This window comes from Chamaea fasciata, unplaced genomic scaffold (genome assembly GCF_029207755.1).
Source record: "Chamaea fasciata isolate MVZ Bird 193981 ecotype frontalis unplaced genomic scaffold, bChaFas1.0.hap1 SCAF_7, whole genome shotgun sequence".
NCBI lineage: Eukaryota > Metazoa > Chordata > Aves > Passeriformes > Sylviidae > Chamaea > Chamaea fasciata.
In genome coordinates, this window is record NW_027094092.1 from 52508326 (window position 1) to 52535442 (window position 27117).

Below are 27117 nucleotides of genomic sequence, written 5' to 3' on the forward strand. Positions count from 1 at the left end.
GTTTGCAGGGCAGCGTGGCGTGGGCGTTACGGAGAGCCGGGGGATATGAAGACCGAGAAGGGTCAGGATGGATTTCGGGACTCGTGGAGATGCTGCAAGCGGCAACTATGACGCAAAGCCTGTCCGTTCAGGATCACGCATCCAACTGTTCCTCCCTAGTGATCCCTCGATAAACAACGTCCAAAAAAGACGGTGACCTCATCCCACTGAAATTAGCCAAACACCACACATTTCTCCGTGTTCAGCTCTGCACATTCCTTAGAGCTGCGGCTCTCCCGGCTGCCAGCCCCATCGCAGCACCCAGGGCTCCGAGGGCCCCTGTGGGGCAATTCCTGCAGCCCGCCCTGGACTGAGGCTCCGGCTAAGCCCCCATCCCCAGCTCCGGCTGGGCATTCCCGGCTCCGGCTGAGCCCCCGCGCCGCTTCCGCGCCAGAGCCGCCTCTCCCCCTCCCTCCCTCTCTCCCCGCAGCCCGGTGAGGCGGCGGGGACACGACAACCCACGACAGCCAACGATGCCCCGTGTAAATGCGAGACCGCCGGCAGAGGCGGAACAAATGCCGCGGTCGGGACACACCGCGATGCTAGCGGAGCACGACGCAGGGATTTATTTCACCTGGCCGCCGGGAGCGACAGGTTCCGTGGGCTGCCAGCGCCGCCCCCTTTCCCCGGTGGCCTGCGGAGGGGCCACGGGTGACTCTCGCGGCCCCGGAGCGCCCGGCAGGGAACAGCCCCCACCCCCTGCCCGCCGCCGGCACTCGGGGCTGGCACCTACGGCCGGCGGCTGCCGGTGCGCCCTGACCGGCCTCTCCCGGGGAGCGAGCGGCTCTGGCTCGCTGCTCTTTCCTGATCTCTTCCAGACCCTTCTCCCCCTCCCAACTGCTGATTCCCCTCCCTCCCTTTCTTCCCATGGCATTTTCTTTGTTTAATAAACGCTATCGTGTTCGCGGCGCTCTTTCAACGGGGCTGCTGCACCTCCCTCGGGACAGGCAGGGGAAGCCAGCGGCTCTCCGCCGCGCCGATCCCGCTCTCCCGGAGCCCCGCGTCCCGGCGCCATCCCCCGCGCCCTTCCTTCCCCCAGTGCCCAGCAGCAGCGCCCGCCCTCCGGCCGAGCCCCCACGGCTCCGCCGGCACCACCCCGCGCCCGGAGCGGGACGCGCTGTGCCCCGCAGCCCAGCCCGCGCCTCCTTCGCCGGGCGCGGGGCCCCTTTGCCCGAGCCGTGCCCGCGGGAGGGGGGTGACGGCAGCATCAGGTGCAGCCGAGGCCAGCGGCCAGGGCAAGCCCGGCCCCCGGCTGTCGCCTGCGCGCTGAGCGGCCGTGCCTGGCCCGCCCTCGGCGATTGGGAGGAGCCGGGAGAGCAGCGGGCTTCGCCGGGGATTTCCAGCCTGAGCGGGCGGGAGAGGAAGTGCGGGGCGGGGGGAGACGGCGCACAGCGGTCGGGACTTTCCGCCGGGCTGGCGGTCGCCTTCTCCCGGCTCCAGCTGCCGCCCGCCGCCCCGCTCCCCGCACACGCTCGCAGGTAGGGCGGCCGCGGGGCTCGGCGGGGCTCGGCTGGGCGGCGGAGGAGGAGGAGGAGGGAGGGCGGGAGCTCCGCTGCCGCCGTGGCGGCGGCTCCCGCGCGGGGCTCCGGCACCGGCCGCGCTCGCCTGCCCGCGCCCGGGCGCTCCGGGCAGGGGGACGGGGCCGGGCGGGCGGCGGGAGCCGGGGGCGCTCCGGCGGGGGCACGGCGCTGACCGAGGCATTGCTGCCAGGCAGGGGCCGAGCGCGCTGCACCCGCAGCCCGTGCCGGGACCTCGGCGGCGGCCGGTGCCCGGGGATAGATCAGCCTGCGGCGGGGCGGCGCGGACTCTTCTGCCCGGACGCACTCGAACTCCAGGGCTTTGCAGGTGCCCCTTTTTCGCTTACTTATTCCTGCCTTCCCCTTCCCTCCCCTGCTCCTCTCGCTCTCTGCCCCGCTCCCCGCGGCGTGTGTGCCCGTGCGCGGAGCCGAGGGAGGCGAGGCCGGAGCGGAGCCGGGAGCCGCGGCGGCGCTTGCGGCGTTTGATGTGTCGTTTGAATGCAGAAGGCTCGCTCGCTCCTGGCTCCCTCCATATGCAGTGCTGGGGGCGGGCCGACGGCCTTTAAAGGGGCACTGCCGGCAGCGCCGCGCCTGGCGCGGAGCGCGGTCCCGGCTGCGCGTCCCCCCGGCTGCCGCTGCGGCGGAGCCCCCGCCGCTCCCCGGCCATGGGGCTGCGCCCGGACCCGCCGGAGCTGCCCCTTCTTCGGCGCGGAAGGAGTTGTCTTTTCGCAAAGTCCGCCTGCCCGCACCGGCGCTGCGCTATCCCCGTCTGGCTGCCGTGAGCGGAAAGAAAAGTGTTTTGTTTTCACGCCATTCATTTCATGAGCTGATTCGCGACGCCGCGTTTTAGCGCGTTGAATGAATCGCCGTGTTGTAGGGTAGAAAAAATAATGAATGTTTAAAAGTTTATACTGAGTCATTCCTCTGCAGATTAACCTATGACTGACTCATAATCTGAGAACTGCAGTGGCTTGTAAAATAGGAAGGTAAGGCATTTACGTTGATTTATTTGTGTCTTTGAGTGCCTAAGATCTGAATTACGTGCCGAAAACCAGGCGAAATTGTATTAATGTTCAGAGGCGTAATCTCACGTTCTGCCGATCGGAGCTTGTGTGTGACGTGACAGACTGTATGTGCTCCTCTGCGTGGAGCCTTTACCACGCAGTAGGGCATCTTTCATCTTTTGCTGTTTCTGTAGTAGTAAAAGGTGGGAAGTTCCAATGATACAATTTGAAATACGCTGTCTCTTTGGGTCTGTGACTTCTCTGGCTTGTTGAGATCTGATCCTTATGTACTGTGTATTGTAATTTACGCGTTTTCTATTTCTTGAGTAGAATGGTGTGTTTTTCCTGGCAGATTTGTCCCATAGGATGAACGTAGCATTATTGAGCACTAATCTGAACTTGCATTCAGAGACTGAAAAGGAGTTTAATGCATGATACAATGGTGTTCTAGCAGTGTCTACACAAATGAAATAGTATAATTTGAATAGTTAGTAAAAATCTGTATTTAAAATGGCTGTTGACTTCCCTAGAAGCTTGGATTAAAAGGCTGCACTGATGGTTTTTTAGAACTGGAGAGACCATAGCATATACTCCATGTTGGCCTTTTAAATGAGCCATTGGCTCCTACCACGTAGGGATTAAGATCTAAATGCTATTTGTGGTGATTAAGGAGAGGGCTATTCATTTAAGGTAAGAAATACTTGAACATTTGGATGGAATCAGTTTTTTATGGCTGCACTGGGAAACCCCTTGTCGTAGAGCTTGGTAATGGAAACACTGATGTATCATGAGCTTGGGCATTGCAAGCAGGCGGCACTAGGGGGTTATAAAAGTTGGGTTGTTCCAGCATGAGAATGGTAGGTGTTTTACTGAAATATGACTTGGTGATGTGTTTCTAATAATAGCTGGACCTAGAATATAGAATCAAAAGGGGGTGCTAAATGACGCAGTCTTTAGGCTTTCCTGAAGTCCTCTTGCAATTAAGTTTGATGGTACCAATTTTGAGAAGCCATTCTTGCATGGATTCAGAGAATTTGGGTACTGTGTAAGTACATTTACTGTTGATACCTTGGAAAACTCAGTAAGATGGCAGTGGTTAGCATTAGTGAGCAAAGATTATTTATGAATGTCTATGTTAATACAGTTTGTCTTTTAAATGATCTTGGGATCGTGTTGTGTTTTAGATCATTACATTGTTCTTGTCCATAATGAACACTTAAGGAGAGGAGAGGAATGGCTTTTTGATACTGAAGTCCAGCTTTTCTATAGTAGATATGGCAGTGCTGAAAAAACAAAAAGCCAAAACCCTTAATTTTTGATTGATAAGCAGCTGATCATAGTTCTTCTTCAGATGAAAAGGCAGTTTAAAAATGGGAATGACTTAAATCTGCTTCAATATCCTAAACTGGCCTTGTATGAATAGGTATTGTAGAAATAAAACATTCTGATCTCTTATATCTTAGGTGATGTAGCTACTGGATTTCATTAGAGTTTTTTTATTATTATAGTGTTCCTTAGTTGAAGGTGCTGCGTCTTATGATGTGTGAAGATTGCTCAGTACACATTGGGTTCGTGTATCTCTAAAATGGTGCACAGTTCCTTTAAGGAATTGGCCAAGGCTTAAGTTTGTGTTTGTTTGGTTTTTGAGCTGTGGATACTTTCTGAATAGAATGCTTGTATTTGAAACCTCTTTGGATTTTTGGTGTCTGGTTCAGGAACGCCAGAAGTGGTCGGAGAAATTGGAGATATCAAAATGAGATATGGGGTAAAGAAGCCAAGGGTGGGGAGTTGTGTGGTTTTGTGCAGCAGAATAAAGGTGTGATTGTAGCACATGAGGGAACACTGTAGTTGCACTAGGTTTTTTCTTAAACTTTTTTAACCTGTGGCGATGAAGTGGTGCTGCAGAAACTATGTTAGTAAAGGGCTGGCAGAGAGACTATAACTGGTTTCCCAGCTCAGCCTGCCCTTTACTAATGTCGTTTCTGGAAGCTCATGCCCTCATAAATGGATAGTTTAAAGTCAGTATATTCAGTTTTGACAAATCACAAAACGATTCTTTTTTCTGTCTTTTTTTTTCTTAAAGCAGGAGAAAGGACTAAAGAACTGGGAGAAAAGGGAGTCAGCTTACAGTGTACTATCATTTGGTGCCCACAGTACAGGAAGATGTGTTCCCTCCCTCTTTTTGTAATGGGAAAGAAAAGGAAATAAAGGCAAAAAAGCTCTTGGGATATCTAAGGGAAGTAAGGAAAGAATCCAGTGGAAACATCTTAGAATTTAATGAGGAAATTAAGCAAAAGGTGATTTGGTATTGAGAATTCTCTGTGTGTGTGAGAGAGGGAGAGATATTTACGTAGTCTTTGAGTGTTTGTTTTCTTCATGTAGATCTTCTCTTCTGGAGCCCTGAAAAATATCATTGCCACTGTGACTTCAATTGCTACTGACTGTTGGCTTTGTAACTAGGTTAACAGGGCAAGTGTCTCTAAAATTATATACAACAACTGTAGGTCACTAATCCTCTCCACCTCCCAAAAAATGTTAAGCCTTTGATTTCCGTGCTGTTGTTCTTCCCCGCTGCTTTACTCTGCATGTATAAAATGTGTTTTTAGTAGAATTTCAAGTTCTGCTGTTCATCTAGTCAAGGCAGCCTGGGAAGCAAAGTCTCAACGTGTTTGTGTGTGCAGAAGTTAAGTGTTGTACATGTGTGGTGGATTCCGTCCCCTGCTCACTCCTTGTACTGAAACTTGGGGTGTTGCGTAGTTGGACATCAAGATTTAAATTTTTGCCAGTTGCAGGCATTAGAACCTCAGTGGGCATAGCAGAAACACCTTAAGTTGGAATATTTCATAGTTCATATATTATTTTATATAGTTTTATAAAATGTTGATTTGTAAAATAGTTTTCTCTGATGTGTAGAGGAAACATTCTGTAGATTATTTGTGATAAAAGTTGCTTCTAATTCTGTAGTAATTTAAATGCTCTGAAGTGAATCTTTTCACGCACAAACAGTAAATGCTTCTCAAAAATATTTGTGAAAGAAGTCATGAATCTTGCATTTTACATGTTTCAGTGATGACTGTATGGTAGCTCATAATTAGAAAGATTTAACATTTGGAGTAATACTGGACTTTTGTCTGGTGTTTTGGTGTCTGCATTAATGTGAAAAATGTGTTTTTGTAGATAAAGTAAGATATGTGCACTGAAGACAAGCTCAGAATGCCATGAGTCTTTACAGCTTTCTTAGGTGTCTAGGAAAACAAGTAGTCTGGATTTCGTCTGTCTTGTAAAGTGTGTTGCAGATGCTAGTGTAAGATAAGTGCCTTCCTGGCTGCCGCTTTGTTCCTGCCAGCTTTGACATCTGTCAAGAAAGAGAAGATGGTCCTCTGCAGATAGCAGTGTAAAACTAGCGGACCTGGAGGCTGGGCTTTGGTTTTTCCTCATTCCTGTAGATGTGTGTACTGTCGGCCTTTCAGTTAGGGCCAAACCAGCAAGCGGCTTTGATGTTGCAGTGCTGAGTGATGTGACATCATGTCCGAGTCCCAGGGGCAGAGGGCGGATTCCAGTCCAAGTTTCCTACTTCCCTGGGGAGTATTCTCATCGTCAAGCCACAGGCCAGTTAAGAGTAGTGTCACTTCCTTCTCTTGAAACTTTTTGCTATGCCAGGAAAAATCAAAAGTCAGTGTGCCTGAGAAACAGAGTAGAGGAAGCCTGATGTCTCAGTCAAGTGGTTAGGACTTCTTTTTAGGATTACCAGGATGAGTAAAGACTTGGAGTATGCTGATGCTTCATGCACTCTTGTTTTGTTTATTGTTTTCTCGTGCATTTGAACTTGATGTTCTTCCTGAGGTTATCAGCCTTGTCAGGATGTTTTCTTAAGTGTAGAGTATGTGCTGGGAAAGAAAAGAGGTACTTACTTGGGTGTTCTGCAGGTTTAGGTGGTAGCTGACTGGCAGTTCTGAAAATAACTTTGATGCGGCTAGTGGCTTATTTTGTGTCTAGCTTCTTGCTCCATATACAGACCGTTTTCCTGGTCTGTAATAACATGGGAATAGCGGTACTTTCCTATGATCTGAAGACATAAAAATGATGAGGTGCTGAGACCCAGCAGGGCAGTGCAAGCGTCATCTGTTGATAAAGTGAGTGAATTACAAGTGCTGTGTGGAGGCATCCAGTCCTGCCTGCTCTGCAGAGCTGTGCTCTCCTGCACCGTCAGCATCGTGGGACAGGAAGCAGCACTTGCTGCACTCTTCCATTGATGCCCACAGCAAACATGCTGTGCTCTATGAAGCTGAGTGTACAGGACAGAATTTTTTTCAGTGGTTGCTGTTCCCCAGCTCATGCTTGTTCCAGGCTTTCCTCTTTGAAAGTTCTAGAAAAGTAAAAATTTTTTTACTTATTTTATGGAGCCAGCTTGCAAGATACTTTTGCCACTTAGTAACAGCAAAGCCCAGCTCATAAACCAAATTTTAGCAATGTGAATGGATTTTGTTTTGTAAGCTCATCTCTATACATGCGAGAGGGAGATAATTAGAACAATTATTAGATGTTTTTATAATGAAGACCTTGTGTGCTGTAGCAGATTGACTGTGCCCACTCTGTGTCTTTACACAGGAACCCTGTGAGGGTGGATTGCTTTGTGTGTTGAGGCTTGTAAATTAATGACTCGCAGATGTAAGTCTTGATTTTTGCACAGGAAGTATAACTTCATAATTTTCATTTAACTTGTTCTTGTTTTAATCTCCTTTAAACCATCCCAAGTGACTCCTCTTTCTGCATTTTACGCTCTTCAGTTACCAGTGGATTGCGCTTGTCCGTGCTGTGCTTCTCTTCCATCTTGTTTGTCCGAACTGTATAAATGCTCTTAATTTCTCCAGCTGGTCCTTCTGATTCTTAGAAGTGACTGCTTTCAATGAGATTTCTTCCAGTTTTAGAGTTGCTAATGGGTGACTTGTATTCCAAGGTGGTTTTGTCCTTGCACTTGAGCAAAGTAACTGCATTCTCCCCTTTACTTCCATTGACATAATTCTTTTTTTCTCCTGAAATACCGATTTCCAGGATTGTACTTATTTTCACACTCTGGCAAGTAATTTCTGTCTGCAAATTCCACCTTACTTTGACCTCTCTGTGGCTGCCTGCTTATGTGATTCCCTCTCTGCCCCACCTCCCACTCCTGGTGAATTAACATGCTCTTCTCTTCCAGGTCACCAGAGATACACTGCAGTGTACCCTGCTGTTGTCTGAAGTACATGTGTCTATGATTCTGCACTTGCTCTTATGCCACCCTTTGCACCGTCCTCTTTTCTGTTCAGCACAACATCCTTGAGAGGATATTGTGCTTGGGAATGTTTTTGTCATTATGACTGTTGTGGTTGAACTTGATTAGGATACCAGTTCCCTGTTGAGTAGGTAGAAGGTAAAAAGTGTTTGTGGTTGTAAAATGCCGTGTTCTCAAAATGCTACCGTTTGGCAGTTTGAGTAGAAGGAGGTTGGATACCTCAATAAATGAAGACTGCTGACTTACATGTGTGCATCTTTAGCAGTTTTGGAGTCCTTTGATGCAGTAGTATTTTCACTGCATTTTCAAGTTTGGTGTTTTGGTGGGGAGCGGGGAACAAAGGATTTGTGCTAACTTCATCTGAAATTAAGGACATGTGGTATCCCTTGCAGTGAGTAGTATCCTGTTCTCTGTCAGCAGTTGAATCATGTTTCTATCTACAGAACCTGAGCATGCTATAGTTGAGATTAGCAAATACATCTCACTACTCACCCACGGTGTCAATATGTGATGGAAATGCCAATGAATCCTATGCTGCAGTCCAGCTAGCAGATATTGCTGTTGTGTTGCTCATACTGTTTGGCAGGTGGTTTTTGTAGCTGTGTGGTTTTGAGCGTGAACAGAAGAATTCTCTTGCAGCCTCTAGGAAGATAAAACAAGTTTATTGTTATTTGAGTACTGAATTTCATCAGATATTTTTCACTAGCTGGCACCATAAATTTCCCCTATTCCTCTTTCCTTCTTGCAGATTCCTGAGAACTGCACTTTCATTTTGAAAAGGATTATTTAGACATGCAACTTCCAGTATGTTATCCAGTAAGATTTTTAGGGAATTTTGGGGGATTTACTCTTTTGGTACTTTGTGTGGTTTGGTTGATGTTTGAGGTTTTTTGTTGTTGTTGTGTTGGGGTTTTTTGTTTGGTTGGTTATGTGTGTGCTTTTGTTTGCTTTCTGAAGACAGATTTAGGACGAGCAAATAAATATCTACCCACTGCATTCTGTATATTTTTGCAGAGGAGACTCTCTCAAAATAAATGAGGAAGAAGCTTGGAATTATCCTGTTTGTGTAAATAAAGCTTTTAGTATTACCAATGTATGATGCTGTAATTCTGCAGAATTAATGACTAAGATTTTGTTGGTGGGTTTTTTTGTTGTTTTTTGTGTTTGGTTTTTTTTCCCCAATATGAATTCTCAGTATATTAGTTGACTGTTTTGAGATGAGCTTGGGCAGACAGACTTTGAAAGTCCTCTGAGCCATACATAAAAAGGCAGTTATTCCCGAACAAGTGTCCATATGCTGAGTTAATTGGAAAAGTTCAAAGTAGTTGAACCCTTTCTTACAGTGTTGTGATTTATATAAGGAACAAGGAGGACAAAAGGCAGTGAGCAAAAAACCAACTTCTCATGTATCCAGTTATACATAAGTTCTGTCATGTCTGTTGCAAGAGATAAACATTTTCAACAGGCATCATGCTGCACACTTTATTGATGCTTACAGTAAATTGCTGCACATCTCCCTTAGGGTATTTTGTAGCAGAACTGCAGCCTGAAGATGTCTGGGAATGCATAACTTCATCTTAGGTTGGGGTTTGTCAATGTTCTGTACAGTTCAGAGAAAGTGACATCTCTGTTTTCTTTTCTGAGGGCAAGTTGAAACATGCCTAAGGTGGCTGGCACTGTTGCACAGTTATTGTTGTTTGGGGTTTTTTTTGGAGACTTCTAACTAAAATCTTCCTAAAATCTTATCTCCTGGTTAAACAAGTGTCTTGTGTACTTAAGGAATTTTTGTATGAACGTATTGTGGGTGTGTGCAGAAAAAAGGACCGTGATTGTCTATGGAGAAATGGTTTGGCTTCTCTTGTAGCTAATTTATAGGGTAATATTTAGGCCATGTGCTAAAGTACCAGTTGTTAACACCTCCAAACTCAAATATTTGTCATGTTAAAGAAGGGGAAAAATTGGTGGGCTCTCCATTAGGTGGTGCTGCTGGGATTGAAATATTTATATACCTAATGGAAGCAGGCTTCTGCCTAGAACTATTTCCATGTCTGTATTTTTCTTTTTAAGGTCTTCTCTTTATTAAAAAAACCCAACTTTTCAAAGGCAGAAATACTTCCTAAGGTATGGAGTTTTTTCAGTTTGAAGTGATTAGATAAAATACTAAAAAGACAGGCTGTAATCATGGGAAGGAGGTATGGAAGGAATCAATCATATGCTTTTTGTGTGGGTGATTTAGATTTTAGCAGCTGCCTCTGTTGTAGCTCTCATCTGTTCAAGTGTTGACTCTGTTATGTTCATACCCTGCTGCCATGTAGATGGAGATACTGTAGCATGAAAGAGCTGCAGTCTCAAGAAATATATTGTTCAAAAATCCCAAAATTAATTTGGCTGACTATTACAGCAGAAGCACTCTTGTGAATCTTTTGAGTTTCTATGATTTCTTTTACTCTGTCTACTAGCATTTCATTTTTAAGAGCTGTGTTTTAACTTAAACACATCATGATGGTATTTCTTTGCTTAAGCCCTGATTGACTACTGACTTTAGAAAAATCTAAGAGAACAAAGATGATTCCTACACAGAGGCACCGAGTCTCATCTTAAATGCTTAAATGTTGTCTGTCCCCTGTGGTGTGAAGTTGATGCTCAAAAAGTATGAGATCTTCCATATGGCTGAACTTTTTATCTGCCAGTTCTACACAGGACTTGGCATCTGGAATTGTACTCAACACCTGTGATTAGACCCTTGACTCTCTCTGCAGTAGTTAGAGCTGAGATATGAGCTAAATTAAAAGTGAATTTGTTAAGTACTCCTTGCTGGTAGGATTGCTTCAAAGATAGCAGAGCGAGGTTGCTGAGGTCTTCGAATTCTCCCACACCACAGAGCTGTAAGTAGAAAAAAACCCCAAAGTTCATTTTTCGAAATGGTGTTGGCCAAGAGCAATCAAGTTAGACAGATTGGGTTCTCTTTTCATTACAGGTACAAGTATATTCAGTGTGATTTGCAGAATCAAGGTAACTATAACCAGATAGCAAAAAAAAGTTTAGTAGCATTAAAAAGCACTGAGCAGGAAATGCAAGAGATGCATTTTTTCATAAGAAACTCAGACTAATCCTTTTTTCTTTCTTTTGAAGAAGACGTAGCATAGCAAAAATCCACTTCTTAGAGTTAGAAAGTTCAAATAATTTCAGATCTAGCAGCTGGAATCCTAGCTTGACAGACTTGACCTGTGTTTAACAGCTGTTGAAGTAGTGTGAGAGAGCCAGTGGATGTCACATGCAATTTTCTGTTTTCAAAAAGAGAACTAGAGAAGTTTACAAAAATCTTTGTTGACTTTAACCTTAGCCAGGTTTAGAATGTGTGATTGTCAGATCCTGTTAGTTCTTCAAAATATAACAGGTTCAAGTAATAGGCAGGGGTATGATTCTTCTTGGTCTTAATCATTTATTTTGGAATAACTCGGTGTGATAACTGGAAAAATGGACAAGTTGTTGTGTGAGAGAATTTGGCCATTAGTGTTTTACTAGTTTGCTAATACTAACAACTTAGAGCTGGCTAATAATAACCCTTAAAGGGGCAATTAAAAGACAGCAGGTGTGATGCTGTCCTGCCATATGACGTCGTATCAAATGTGAACTTGTCATTCCTTAGTTAGGGGATTGGCCTGGTGAGTGAGGCCAAAGCTGAAGGTGGAAACGAATCAGGAAGGGAGAAAGTTGTGCTTGGTCACCTTGAGTAGAAAGCCTTGATTCTGACATTGTCCAGGTTCGTGTATAGAGAGAAGGCTCATAGTATTCTGCGCTGTCTTAGTAGATACATCAAAATACCAAAACCTAGCCTTGCTTCTTCCCTCCTACCTTGACTTTTAGGAGACTAGCTCTGTTTACAGGCTAAGATTTGGCAATTAACAGGATTTGTCATGGCATTTTGCTGTGCTCAGACTCCAGATTGAGGAATAACTTGCTCCTACAGCCAAAATGGCATCCAGCAGCATATCCCACTGGCATGTTGTTCAGAGGGGATGCTATCAGGACAAGGAAGAAGTGATAACATGTTGTAGTGTATTGAGGTTGTGCCTTGTTGATTTTTAGGTGAAGAAGGTAGTGAGGAGAGGCCTAGGGAGTGATTAGAGCAGGTTTGTGATACACCCACCAAAAAGGAATGGGATGGTGTATTTCTGCTTTTAAGAAAATGAAATCAGTAAATAAATTATCAAACATGAGATTTTGCATAAATGAAGGATTTTATTTGCACAGGTATCTTTTGAGAAAGGAGTACATGTCCCACGTACCTGTGCAAGAATTTATTGATGTGCAGGAAAGCTCTTGATAATAAATACAGATGGCTCTCCTGAGTTATTAAATGAAATGCTAGAGCCTGGTGTTAAGACTAGATGCAATGTGTCAGGCTTGATGCTGTTACTGACACCAAAATGAAATTGTGTATCTCCATCACTCAAGAGTGGGCCCAGACTGCAGAGTACTGGAACTCATTTTGTACCTTTAAACCAAGTCTTTAAATCACTGCTGAACGTGAGTTTTATGTTATGTGATGTTGTGAAGTAAACTGTAAAAAACAAGTCATAATTTTGTCATGATTTTAGGTTTGGGTTTGTTTTGGTGTTTCGGTTTTTTTCCCACTACTGCAGGCATAGTAAATTCCAAGGAGGAGGTGGGAAGGCCAAATAAAGATGTACCAATATCTTAAAGTTGTCGTCAGTTACCAGGGCTCAAGCATCAGAGCCTGTTGCCAAGTATCACATACATTAAGTAAAATAGAAACAAGAGCACTTAATGAGTGTTTTAATAACGTTTCTATATAGCCTTATTCCCTCTTAGAGCTCCCTGAGCCCATATCATGCATTCCTTAAACTAATTCCTTAAACTGTCTCTCTTTTCTTCCGGTCTCTACTCATTTTCCTGTAAAGAGAAATATTTTTAAGAGAGCTTTAATGTTTGGATACAAGTGACTTTCGAGGTGCTGTTTCCCTACAGCTACCCTACTTAGCCAGATGTTCACTGCAAGAGTAAATAGGCTGGTGTATAATGGCTGTAAATTTATACAGAAGAGTTCAGCTTCCATTGTTCTAAGATGATGTAGGGTATTAATCTGTTTTCACTAGCTAGGCTAAGTGGTGACTTGGGGTCATTCTTTCTGCTGATACCCACTGTGATCAATCAGTCCTCTTGGACAGTATCACAGCTTTGCTATGACTGTGGCAGAGCTAGTTAGACAATCCAGCCTGACTTTGGAAAAGCAGGCAGTATCAGAGCTGAAATAAGGCAAATGAATTTTCGGCATTATGTTGACTGGTAAAACTGATCTACTGCCCATACCAAATGAGGGAAAAATGCATGGGGGAAATAGATGTTGGAGTGTTACACGTTAAATCAGTAGCCGCTGCCTGCAGTTTGCCCAGATGTAATTGTTTCTGGTGGCCGTCTAAACACAGAAGGCTTCAGGGTTGTCTCTGGTGTGTACTCGGACTTGTGGATAGTAGAAGGAGGTGTGAAGTCTGGGAAGCCAGTATGTCATACGGGGGAATTTGTCTGCGGGCAGAGCACTATAGAAAGACACAAATCTCCATTACAGAAATAGGAGCCTTTCAGGTGTGGAGTGGTGTTCTGCCTGCTTTCATCTTCTCCTTTTTCTCATTCACCGGAGACCGAGATCAGGGGCTGGACTATCGGCTGGAACACAGCCGTCTGTTGCTGCTGGAAGCATTTCTTTTTCTAATTCATCCTTTATCTCCGGTCTAGGTTTTTTAGAAGTATTTTATTTCTTGTGTGGTTATTTTGTTTTGCTTCGAGTTTTTTTCCTAATTTACACTGTGAGTTTCGTGTTTGGGATTACTGTACTGAGATTTTTCCCTGTGCCATGTGGAGATACAGCATTAGAAAAGAATTACTGAAGCTTCTCTGCCATTATGTTCCTATCTGAGTCAAGACAATGGGTTTTATGGTGTTACCTTAGCTTGTAAGAGTAGCTCCAAGGGTTCTGAGCTCTGTAGGGCCATCTTGCAAAGTAGCAGATTAAGCTTGCTCCAGCATGATTTCCAGATGTTTAGCATTGTAGGAAGAGCTGTGATTGCTCTTGAGATTTGAGTGGAAGACCTAAGGCAGACTACAAAGCCAGTATTTTTCTGGCTGTAGATTTTTAGTAAGGTAAATCAGGAGTGCGCCCTGCCAGCTCATGGAAGGTGAGAACTTACATCTGGGTGTGGATAAAGATGGTGAAGTCCACGTAAGTACAGCACTGTCAAGACTGACCAGAAGAGTCTAATTGCAGTTGAGGAGAAGTGTTCACTATCCCAGGAAACAGGGCTGTGCTGCTGTTTGCTTTCCTTGGGAACTGGTGGACACCTTGGGAACTGTGCTGAGGACCCAAGAAAATGCTTTGGTAATTAGGATGTGGAGATGTTGCTTTTTACTTAAGCAGTGCAGCTGCATTGCTGGTCTTGGTCTGTATGTTCCAGGCATAGAATTTAGGCCTTCAGATGAATGAGTGCGTCAGCAGATGACAGAAGGGAACATGCTTTTTGTTTCCTGTTCTGCACGTGCTTTTTTGTCTTTGTCCATAATTACAGGTTGGTTCTGTTGTGCAGTGAAGGCAGCCCCCATCACTAGGTTTCAATTTAAAGAGAAGCATATAGGTACTTGAGTCAGAAGAGCTTTCTCGTTCATTCCTTTGTTACCATCAGTGTGGCTTTTGCTGGCAAATATATAGGTAAATTATCATGAGAAGAAAAGTGAGATGGGATGTCTTGATGTACTGTGGGGGCATGAGACTGTTTCAGTAGGACAGAATGCTTTAGAAAGGTTTTTTGTCACCGAAAGCAGATAAAAAGTAAGAACCATAGAAAGTGTTGTTCATATATTGCATTATGGAGCGCTAGCACTAAGGGTTGGCTGAATATGAACTTCACTGTCTGAATTTGAGCTTCTAATTATGTGTCCCCCGAATGCTCTGTGGCCTGCTAGGAAAGTTGTTTTGCACTGTCATGGTAATAGAATCATACTGCTTCAGTTCTGAAACAAATGTGGTTTCTGTGCTTTTGAAATAGACTTTAGTTTATGCGCAGTTTCATGATTTAAAGTCTCTTTTAGAACTCTAATCCTGATACTTGTGTATGTATGATCCATGACATTTATTCAAAATATTTATTCAGTTTCTAACTTTCAAAAAGTTGTATGGTAAAAAATGCTTACTGTTAAGTATCATTCTAAATATTTTAAACGCAGCAACTAAAATATAATTTGCATTATTAAATTGGCAAGTTTTAGCAGATTAAGAGGAATAATATAACCTGTGAGATGTTTTGAATTTACACTTTGGTTTTTAAATATAATCCTTAAACTGTTATCAGCCCTCTGAAAACTGAGAAGGGATTCCTTCGTTCAAGCTACTTTGCTTTGAGTAAACTGGATTTTATACTGTAGTGGTGTTGCAGCATATTCTTCTTGTTAAAAAAGGAAGGAACTCCTTTCAGTTCATTACTGACTAATGACTCTTGGCTCTTATTAGCTTTTAAAAGCAAAGTGAAAATGGAAGAGCTAAGATGGTATCATGCTTTCTTGTAAATGTGTTCTGACTGGCTCACTAATTTTCTGCAAGGGTAAAACTGGTTCCTTAAGCTACTTCAGTTCTTAGTGTCACAAGTCAGAAATGGCAACAATGTGCTAACCAAAATTTCATGCTGGCTAATATGTTTTAATACCATTGGTGGTAGTCTAAAAGCTACCTGTTTCCAGTGCTCACATTTCCATCCTTTTACTGTCAGAGTGTAAAGTCTTTCCTTTGCTGAGGAGGTTGAAGAACAGTAGCCAGGAAAATTAGGGCTGTGTTGTGAAATGGAGCGTGCATCTCAGATAGTTTCTTTTCTTGGTTTTGGTTTAGGTTAACAGAAGTATCTTTACATCTGCAGTTTCTGGAAATTTAAGAACACTGTGAACCTCTGGCCAATAAAAATTTTCCCATTATGTAAAACGTTCTTGTAGATACTGACTCAGTGATGGTAGTGGTGACTTCCTCCATGAAGTAAACAGACTTTTGCAATGAATTTTCTAGTGAAGTAGTAAGTTTCAGTGCGGCTTTTTGATTTGCTGTAGTTTGTTACGGTTTAGTGCAGCCTTTAGGTACTATTTTTCTTTTTTTGCCTTCAGGCTTGTGAGAATTGTTTCTATATATTAATAGGAGATGCATGAAACCGACTTGACTTGTTTGTTTCCCAGCAGGAAAGCCTAAGTGCTTAGGCTTTAACTGAATCAAGACCAGCTCTCAGCAGTGGGAAACAATGTATTAATCTGTCGGAAGCACAGACTGCAGTCTTGTGTGTCACTGGGGTTTGTGTTGTGAATTTTTTTCATGTAAACAGGTAGGTAGGAACAATTCTTCTGCTGTGTATGTTTTTAATGTGTACGTTGAGAAGCCTCATGACAGTTGTGTGAGTTGGGGGTTTTCTTGGTGGAATTTTTTGGTTGTTTTTTGCCTTTTTTTTTTTTTTTTGTAGTATTAGTATCATTGCATGACACTGTAAAGTACCTTGTTCTCCTTCGTGTTTTCACATCTTTAAGTTGATGATATTAATTTAACAAATCATCTCCAGTGCCTGGGCTTCGTTTAGTTATGAATGAAGGGCAATACCTCAAAAGTCAAGACAAGTTTCATTCTCGTTTCTATAAATAAACCCTCTTGTAGCATTGTTCTGTCTCACTGTGTGTCTTGCACACAATCAGAATGGAGCATTTGGCAAGTTCTGCATTCTGCCTGATGGTCTTAGGTTGCATGATAGTATGTGGAGGCTTTTTTTGTTTGTTTGTTTCATCAGTTGTATTTGCAAGGAAGGTAAGCAAATTATTATCTCTATTTCACAAAAAAATCTTCCCCTCAGATGTTTGATTTCAAATAGACTAAAAATATGATTAGAACTGATAGGTGGTAACCAGCTTCCTCAGTCAGCCACAGCCTAATTGAATCCTTTAGAACAGTACCTTAAATATGTTTGGGGTTGTGCTTTCCTTCCTTGTTCCACTCTACTTTTTCTGGAGTTTCAAAAGAAATTATGCTTCTAAAAAAAAGTTAGTCCTGTTTGCCTTCAGTTTAAGCTTTAAATTAGGAATGAATAAAAGAAGTGAAACGTGCTCCTTTCAACTTCTTGACATGAACATAGGAAATTCATCAGTCCTTCAGGTGAGTGTGATGGGGGTTGTGTCTTTGGAGAGGACCAGCAGGTGATGCTCTGGGACCACTCTGTGGCTTTTTCCTTGGAACAGGTACAGCTTCATAAAGCTGGAAGGTAGAGAGACTCTTTGAAAATTCTCTGTGGAAAGGGATAAAAATTAAGCTATTTGCTACACTATTACTAGACCGTATGTTCAGCGCTGTGACTAAGAACTTCTTGCTGGTAATAAATTATGTGAATTAATGATGGTGTTTATATACAGAAGTTCATGTTCTTGTCACAATAAGTTTTTTGTAGGTTCAGTTAGCAGTAAAACAAGTCCTTTTTAGGTGGTGATCTAGAAGTAGCATCTGAAGGGTGCAGGAAAAGGAAGTAGTCTGCTGCAACTGTAGTCTGCTGGACTTTTGGCTTTTTCTCTTTCTCTTTTACTCTCCCACACAGGACCATGAACAATTTATGAAGCAGAATTGCTCTTTTTCTGCAAGATGTTTTTTTTTTTCCCTTGGCCACCTTTTCTAAGTTGGTGCAAGGTGTTTGGTGATGTTTTCCTAAGAAGTGTTGCGTGCCTCTGTGCTGGTATGTGAATGCCTGCCAGAAAGCAACTAGGCTACACATGGCTGTCTAAAGTAATTTTTACTGTCCTGAAGCAAAACAGGTTAAGAAGTGTTAAGGTGCTAGTCTTAGACTAACTGCAGAAACAAAACAAAACAAAACAAAAAACAAAAAAACAAACAAAAAAAAATTAAGCATCTTATTTTGCCATTTATGTTTGGTTTTTAGGGGAAAGGGATATTTTTGGTCCTTCTTCTCCCCAACTTTACCAAGACATAATTGTTTTTGTGTTCCTTATTTCTAGTTATTTTTTCACTTTTGACAGTTCCCAGCTTAAGACTGGAGTCCTATTATACAAGGTAATACATATGAAGAGATGGGAACTTGGTAGGTGCCCAGGTAAGATCAGAGAAAAGGGGATCTGTTCCTCAACAGAGGAGTATAGAAATATACAGAAGGGCTTTAAGTCACACAGAAAGTCTCTGATAGCTTTTCTGATTTCATTCTTCCATTTAAAAGCCAACGGACCTCTCTTTCCCCTTTTCAAATTTGTGATCATGTTTTAAAAATGTTGTATGTCATGTGGTCTGCAAACCAAGGAAGGGATTTGAAACTGAAGATGACATTTAGTGGCAAATTATTTTCAATTATTTAAAAATTTAAAATAAAACTAAAACTTTCTTTGGGTGCCTAAACTGGGTATATATTATCCACTGCAGGAATGTCAATGTTAACTAAGCCATGTTAGAAGAAAAACTGTAAAGTTGCCGTTTCAGTGCCTGAAACTCAGGAGCCTCTGCGAAGACTAAGCAAAGGACTTGTGCACAGCTTTGAGAAATTATTCTTCCTCCCATGTGTTGGTGGGGGAGTGGATGAGTAGTTGTGTTCACTGTATCTGAGTCCGTACCTGTGTTGCCCATCATACTGGCCTTTTAAGGGACAGGAAAACCTCGAAACGTGCCCCTAAAACCAGCCAGCCTTTGCACTGCTTTGAGGCAAACCCCCGAAGGATGCATCTACCTCTAAACTCTGCCATTTTCCTTTCTGCTCATCCCCATATAACACGCTCTGATTGCTGGCCCCTGCCCCTCTCCTGGGGGCTGCTCAGAAGGTGGGGAGGTGCCAGTGATGCTTTCTGAGCTTTCCATGTCATTGCCAGCGTGTGCTCAGCCCTGCCTGATGTTCCCGGGAGGCTGAACCCCAGGAGACTGGGCAGGATGCTCCCCTAGGGAGGACCTGGCTCTCCAGGAATAATAGGTTGCTGATGGTAGGCAGCTGCGATGAGCTAAAAGATCTGGCCTGGAGCCTGGCTCTGCAGGATGCAGAAGGAAGGAGGGGTGGAAAGCAGTGATGAGCCTATTGTTTCAAATGAGCCAACAACTGGCTGATTGACACTGAGGGCTCATTGCTGCTCCCTTTGCTCTTAAACGCAGCTGTGGAGAGGGATGGAGGTTACTCAAATTATAGATTAGACTTCTAGTGTCCAGAGAGACAGTGGGCATAAATTAAGGGGGAAAAAAAAAAAAAAAGGATAAAATTCTGTTTGAATACAAGACAGTCTTTTGACTGGGGGTGTGCTCAAACACTGCAACAAGCTACCCAGTGTGACGGTGGAGTCACTCTGCAAATCCTCAAAACCCAGGCTGTGCTGGGCAGCTCTGCCTGACCCTGCCTGGGCACAGGGGGCTGGCCTGGATGGTCTCCAGATGTCCCTTCCAAGCCCACCTCTTCTCTGAAAGCTTCTTTAATGTTTGGATGTATTCTTTTGCTGCTGTTGTGGAACACTTGGGGAATAATTACAAATGCCCCTGCTGGGCACTTGTCTCACAAATACTGCTGTTGTGTAATCACGGCAGTTTTAATTGTATAGGGAAAGCATCCAAGTGCTAAGTAGTTAATTGACTAAACTCCCCAATTTAAGCAACAAAAGCAAAAAAAGTCCTCCAGTGTCTCCCCCTTCCCTGAATGAGAAAACACCAAAAGACCTAAACCTTAAAAGACATTTTGGTTTTAATCCCTTAAAATACTGTTGTTATGAGAATTAAAGATAGCTTTATTATAACAACAAAATTGCTTATTTTCCCCTCATTCCCCCTAGTCTTGCCATAAAGTACCATCCTCAAATGATCCTGTGAAAAATGAAATAAAAAGTAGGCAGGAACGTAAGAGAAGGACCAGAAGCGAAAATGCGAAGAGATTCCACTGAACTCTGCAGTTCATGCCTTTCAGCCCATGACTAGGAAGTCAGATGATTGGAAAGAACTTTGCTGGGGCTGTGTTTCTTTGCCGGGCTCTTTCAGCCCTCCCCTGATTGCATTTTGCACAGCCCTCAGAAAGACTGCACTGCAGTAGTTGGCAAGAAGGGAATTACTAGGAGGGAAAATCAAGCTGTGGTGGATCCTCTTGCAGTGTGGTGGTGCTGAGATCTGCATTTTGGAGGAGGTAATGAGCAGCTGCCTTTGGGTTTCCAATTCGGAAGTCTGGAAGCTTGCAAAAAAAAAAAAGAAAAAAAGATGTGGATAAGTTTTCATTAAATGTCCCTAGAGTGTGCATGGCATGCTGGACAGCCACTAAGCTTATCGATGTAGTGGTTTGGCTTTTCTTCTTGATACAAAACAGCTGCAGTTTCTTCCTAATACTTTGTTTTTAATCTTCTGTGCTCAGACTGTGGAGAATAAGGTAAGGTACTTTTTGTTGACTAACATATAAAGGATAATGGAAGTAATTTCTGTATGTTGTAGCATGCAACAATAACTGTGCTTGTTGGAAAGTAAAAGTTCTGATTGCCTTTTTTATTGCTTGTAATTCATTGAAATTCTTTGTAATAGTTTCACTGAATTATCAAGTGTATTCAAGTTGAGAAACAGTTGTGTACTTCATTAGTACTAAATTTTTTTTTTTGAAGTCAGTTTTCACTTTGGTTTTCCAATATAATACAGAATTGTTTTCAAGATCAATTATTTTCAGTTGTTCTGAGAATGTTCCCCTTTTTATGTTCATCTTAGAAGCTAAATCCCCAATCCTTTCTACGTCTTACCAGTATATTTGGATTTTTTTTCATGCCAGATTTTTAAGGGAATAGCACTGTCATAATGCTGCTGTTCAGCTGTGGAGCGTGCTTGTTTAGTAAGAGTGAAACTTTGGAGGCACCTTAATTCTCTGTGGTTTGGAAGGGGTTGGTTGGTGTCTTGGGAGGGAAAGGAGAGGCTGAAAGTGCAAAACTCCCTGCGCTGAATTCGGATTTATACCTAAATATGAAGGAGCAGGGGCCCAGGGTCATTGATACAATTGGTGTCTGAAGTCAGTATGGGAGCTAACAGTTTTAGAACTTCAGTTTTTTGCTGAGTTAATATGTAAATGTTTAGTACAGAAATTTGTACTACTTTCATGACATCTGTTGGTATAATGGGCTGACTTGTACTTTCTATATTGTTTTGGTGGGGAAAACGTAGAGTTGCAGATCTCCTTTTTGTTTGAGTAAGCATTTATTCCTGGAGTTTTCGATAAATCTCAGTGCTGGGCTATTTTTCCAGGTACCGTGTTTCTAGAATGAGCCAGAGTGGGCTTTCATTGGCCCGTGTGTGTTTTGCCATAATCTGTAACTACTCATTAGCATGTCACTTACTATGATTATGGTCCAAAGTAGCATTGCTGCTACTTTGTTAGCAGCAGTAGCCTTTCCTTTCCACTTCCTGAGGACCGAAGGTGAACTGCAGCACATGACTAAGATCAAGAAAGATAAAAAAAAAAAAGAAATCAGAAAGCCACAACCCCCCCTGTTTTATAGCTGTGGAAGTTTGTGGCATTCCTTCCCGACTGGCTTCTCTTGGTCTGGCGTTACAAAGTCCCGCGCTTCGGCTGTGGCGGCGGGAGCGACAGCCGGGCGCGTGTCGGGTCAGGTAAGCGTTTCTGTGACCGTGTGCCCTTCCACAGCCAGCCGTGTGCACCTGCCCCGGCCGGTGCCCGTCTGCAGCACGGTGTGCGGGATGACAGCGCGGAGCACGCTGCCCAGCCGGGCCCTCGGTGCCGCCCAGGAATGTTGCTGCCCTGGCACCACGGAATAGCCGCCCGGCCGGGCCGCTGCGCACTCCTGGACTCTGGGCTAGGTGGGTGCAAAGGTCACTGGTGAGGGTTGAGTGGCTCAAATTCCTTTAAAATGCTGCTTTGGGTCTCTCTTGTACCAGGGCCAGGTGAGGTTGCTGCTGTGTGCTCGCAACAGGTTGGCCTTGACGTGTAAAGATGAAGGAGGCTGTGGGGGCTTCAGAGTTTGTGTAGTGGCGACCGGGGCATTGTGGTAGCAATTTGCTGAACTTCACTGTCACGTTTAAGAATGCACATAGATACAAATCTTCATCAGTCTCCATTAATTATGCTTTTGGACCATTTTCTTTGTTTTCTCTGTGCTTGTAAAAGTTCTAGGATCAAACAAGCTTCTCCAAACGAAGTTGCTTATTTCTGATGACCTCTTGGAATATTGTCATGGGGTGGTTTTTTTAAGAAACGCTCTGCAGAGCACTTAATTACTTTCCCAGAATTGAGCTGGTGTTTTCAAATGGAATTTATCAGACTTTCCAAGAAAATAGCACTGCTTTGGAGATTTTGTACAGTCTGTAATGACCCGCAGTGTATCTGGGTGGAGAAGTTTTTGTGTGTGCGTGAACACAGGAAATATTAGCTGTGATTTTAGCTGCATGTCCTCCTTTAATGCTATTCCATCGAGAGTCTTTTCTGAGCAATAGCGAAGGAGAAGAAAACAATACAAGTTGATATGTTTTGTATAGTGTTATCTATCTTATGTTTAGGTTATTTTTAAAATTCATCATTGAGGATAAGTTTGATGGTCTAATGAAACTAACGAAGTAACTCGATAGATTCAGAGAAGCCTGTTACAGGGTTTTTGAGTGAAGGTAATATAACTCAAACTTTTTCTTTCTTCAGGGCAAAGAAAGAAACCAGGCAGACTGTAGCAAAGCTCCCTTTATTGGCAAGAGTAAAGACAACCCTATCAAAGCATTGAGAAAACTTGTTCTTCTTTCTTCGCAAGCTGCGGATCAAATGAGATTCAAATAAAACGAAATGTAAGCAGAGAGTCTTCCAAATTTGGGGGAGGTGTGGGAAGAAGAGAAGTATACAGATTTGATCAAAAAAGCTGTTGCATGGACTTTGGAAATCAAGTGCTTTTATTTAAGCTAACAACTCAGTTTTTAATGTTATGGTCTCTTCAGTTGTCTGTGAAGGAAAATTGTTACATGAGAAAGGAACATATTATTTCCAGACCGATACAGAGTTCCTGTTAGCAGGTAATTAGTGAAGAGGTTAGAACAAGCAGTGAGAACAAAGGCTGGGCAAGAACTGTAAAGGATTTCAACTTTTATGTTGTTCTGGCAGCATCTGTGGTACCAAAGAGGTATTTAAATGGGAAAGGATCGTGTAACCTGTTCTTAAGGTGAACCTTTTCTAAAGGTTAGATCCTAAGAAAATACGTATATTACATGGAATCGTGTTACTGTGAGTTTGGACACTCACCTTTAAACTTCTAATGCTTGTAACTTGACTGGTGTGTGACCTGAACTGTATTCATTCACATGCATGGCATGTTCTTTGGTGGCACTGCTACTGCTTCTGTGGCTCTGATACGGTAAAATCCTTCCTTTTGTTTTTAATGTGAGGTTTTTTTGACTGCTGGGGAAATTCTCACGTTTGTCAAACATGAAAATTGACAGCATTGGATAAACTCTGAAGGAGATTTATTTGGCATTACTGTTGGATATACTTTCTCTCAAAGGTTTCTTTTTCCTTGTGTTTGAGTGCATGGCTGAACTGGGCTGTACTCCATCCAAACTTCCTAAGCTTGCTAGATACTGGTTAGGAGACAAATTGCTGCCACGTTTATTAAGGATACTGTGACTTTTTTATTTTTTATTCTTTTCTCCTTAAGCATGAATATTTGGGTCGAAGACAGCATTTCACCTAAGCAGTTTTACTACTGCCCTGAAGTACATGCTTGGAAATCTATTTTCCTTTAGTTTTAATTCTAGTCATGCATATAATATTTCCTCCTCTACATCAAAAATGTAATACAGTCTTTTGTGAGAATGAGCATTAATTTTGATGACCTTGGTCTGGATTTTCATGTGCAATCCTTTCAGCAATTCAGCATTGCACTGCTGGTATGATGAAAAATAGATTTTTACAATATATTCTCCTGGCATCTGTGTTGTTGGTTTTTGTGTTGTGCATCAAAGTAAAACTTGAATGTGGTAGTGGAGGGCTTGATTGAATTTACTGCTCAAAACTGAGCAGATGAGAGACATAAGGGGGCTATATAAAGGAAAGTATATGAGTACAAAAAGTTTGTGCGAAGAGAGACGATCTCTTACATGCCTATTACATTCAGCTTAGGCCACTTTGAAAAAAATTATATGAAGATGATTTTAGAAAACTGGGTGATGACATATCATTAAAGATGTAAAATTTTCCTGTGGGAAATGAGATAAACTTAGGATTGTGCTCTCTCAGCTGAACTTAAGATACTACGTATTTGCCTTAATTACAGCTGTTGCCAGCCCTCTGTTTTGTGTTAGTGCACTGATGGAGTCCCTTATTTCATTGAGACACAGAGGCTGTTTGGATTGATCACAAAACCCATCCTTGTTCCAAAATGGAATAGCCTTCACTGTAACTAATCAAAGCTATCACCAGCACAGCTGTCAGTGAATAAGTATAACTCTGGTGCAGTCAGTACCCCGGGGAATAAATTAGCAAAGTAGTAAGACCATATAGAGATAAAAATGCAGTATGAGTTTACATGTACCTAGTTTAATGATTTTCTTTTTCCCCCTTAATAACTGTCTTGAAAAATGGAAAATTGTTTTTAAAAGCCCCAAGACAAAGAGAACCCACTTCTTGACACTGTGACACTTGTATAACCTGTAGAACGCACTGTTCTGAGATAAAGGTAAGGATTTTCTGCTCTTGGCCTCAAAATAATTGCTTGTAAATTTAGCAGATGTACAGAGGAAATAGGAATCATGCTTAGCAGAATCTTTGGAGCTACCTTTACCCCCTCTTTTTTTTTCTCTTACCTATCCACTAGTGTATTGTAGATGCTGTATAATGATGGAAAAGAGTTCCAGGAAGTGGTTTGAACCTGCCTCGATGGATCAACATTACCACATATTTAATGTATTTTGTGACTTTTTGCTATATTGCAGGAAGTGTATTTATATATTTTCTGGATTGGATTAAATTTGACACTCCATTGGGATCTTCTAAAGGCAGTCATAAAAGAACTTCCAAAATAGTCTGAAGCAGGTTGAAGAAAGGATTCTTCTCGGAAGCATTTATAATGTTAAGGTGGTAGTTCTCCTTATATAGAGAGATGTAGGTTTGTCTTTAATATTGTACCTAGTGTTCTCAGGTCCTGAAATTGCTTCTTAAGATAATAAAGCATTGGTACATGGTTTAGTTGGAAAGTATAATGTAAAAAAAAAATCTCTTATGACACTTAAGAAGTGTGGGCAAGTTATTTCTTTTTATCCAGATTTCTAGCGCGGTTTAGAGTGGTGAAAAATTCTACTAGTAGAGTCCGAAAATAATACTTCTTACTGATGTAGAACACTTCAGGCCAGGGATGCTATAAAAGGTGAGCAATTGTTTTGCTTATTGTACAATTTAGGGAGAAACAAAGTGATGAAGTCTTAAAATCATGTAGCAGTTCTGTCGAATTGGTGGGAGAAAAAAAATCCAGACCACTGCTGTAATATTTGAAGCTTCACTGCCTAGATACAAGTTATTTGCAAAAAGTGGGAATCAGCACTCTTCCCTCTGAAGTGTCATTAGCAGTGCAAGATCCTGTAAGCTCTAATCTTAGGACTTAAGCCCCTTGCTCTATCAGTGAGTGTCCTCTGCATACTTTCAAATCCGGTATTTGCTCCAGTTGTAAATTACTCTTTTCTGCATATCTAGGCTGTGCCTATGTGAATCTTTATAACAAGCAGATAATTCTTCATGAGCATCAAATTTCCAAGGAATCTGAGTGTTCTCATTCAGTTTCTAGCGTAACACCTGGAGGCCTTCAGGTTTGAATTTTCAAAAATAAAAATGCATGTTTAAAGGTTAGATTGCCATTAATACATTAGAGCAGAATTGCTTTATTAAGTATTTATTTGGTAGAAGTGAACATGATTTCATTAATATTAACTAAAGAAGCCCTCAGGCGATAAGCACGCAAAAAGAATTTTCAACTAAAACTGTCAACTTCATATTCCAAATCTGAAGACATCTCTTTAAGACCTTATGGATGGTGTGGAATGCACCAGTTTTAATGTTTCTGAAGCAGCAGCAGTACTGTACAGTTTTATCAGAAGTTTCTTTGAAAGGTTGCTATTGCTTGTGCTATCGCTTTTGGCTGTGTAACAGTGAAAAACACTTGGTTCTGGGTAGTGATGTGAAATTCAGTCAGAAAAATTCATAAATTACTTTTACAAGCTCCACGTTAGGTATGTTGTAGAAGGATATAACATTCTCATTGATTTTTGTTAATTCTCTTAATCCAGTGCAAGAGAAACCTTCAAAGGGACCTGGGGTTTTTTGGTCCTTAAGTCACATCCTGTCTGACCCAGGGCTGTGGAAATGGCTTGTTCTCGAGATGTTGGTGTAAACCTGCAGGCAGCAAATAAAACATTTAAGGTTGGCAAGAGAAAATAATAATGTAGTTTGGTATCTGGCAAAGTAATCACAAAGAAGAGATAGAGACTGTGAGAAATGAGGAAATTGCATGAGGTTCTGAGTAAAAGAGTCTTTTAATGACACTTTACAGTTGGAATAATGAATACTGTCCTACACCAGCAGACATTTGTGTCTCACATGGGCTTGGCTTCCCGTAGCAGATTCCTAAAGTCTGTGTTTAGTACAAGAGGAAGCAACATACTCCTTCCTTTCTTTCATTGCTGGGAAACATGTTTTGTGAATCTAAATTTTCAGTTAGGGAAAACAGAGCTTCCTCCATGAACACCTTAATAAAGGTAAGAAATGCTTTAGGTAGCAGTGAATGCGAAGTTGTGATTATGAATGCTATGACAAGTCTGGGTAAAGGGTCTGTGACTTTCTCCTGAAAATTCGACTTCGGTAATACTTCTTAACTGGAGCTGTAGAAACTGGAATGTACTTTAGTATAACTGGAAATTCTATATCACAAGTGGTTTAGAGGGTTTTTTATTTTTCCAATTTTTTTTGCTTCCAGATTCTATTTAAAAATGTAGTTTGGTTTGTTTTTTTTTTTTTTTTCATCTAATAGAAAAATCTTAACAAAACTCCCACATTTTTCCCAAACTCCAAGATGTTGGTCATAGATAATACAGTCAAAACAGTAAAGTGTACAGTGTAGACATTGAAATCACTGAAATTAAACCTGCTGTTGCTTCATTAAATAGGTGGACAGTGTTTTTCTTTCCCTCACATTGTGATAAATAATAAAATACAGGCAAATGAAAAGAGAGTTACTGTTACTCTTTTTTTCCTTTTCCGTCCTGAATAAGAAGCAATGGATGCAG

At 42.4% G+C, this 27117-nt stretch overlaps 1 protein-coding gene across 10 annotated transcripts in view; it reads left to right on the forward strand.

Moving 5' to 3' along the window:
* Positions 1-1394: 1394 nt before the first annotated feature.
* Positions 1395-27117, forward strand: part of TRAF3 (TNF receptor associated factor 3) — a 69994-nt gene continuing 44271 nt past the window's right edge. For 3 of the 10 annotated variants that reach the window (XM_066188843.1, XM_066188852.1, XM_066188853.1), the window contains exons 1-4: positions 1395-1517; positions 1750-1884; positions 2487-2542; positions 22502-22641. The gene's annotated coding sequence lies outside the window, so the exon portion shown is untranslated. Of the gene's footprint in view, positions 1518-1749; positions 1885-2486; positions 2543-21496; positions 21670-22501; positions 22642-27117 lie in introns of all 10 variants that reach the window. The other 7 variants (XM_066188844.1, XM_066188846.1, XM_066188849.1 and 4 more) reach the window with 7 other exon arrangements.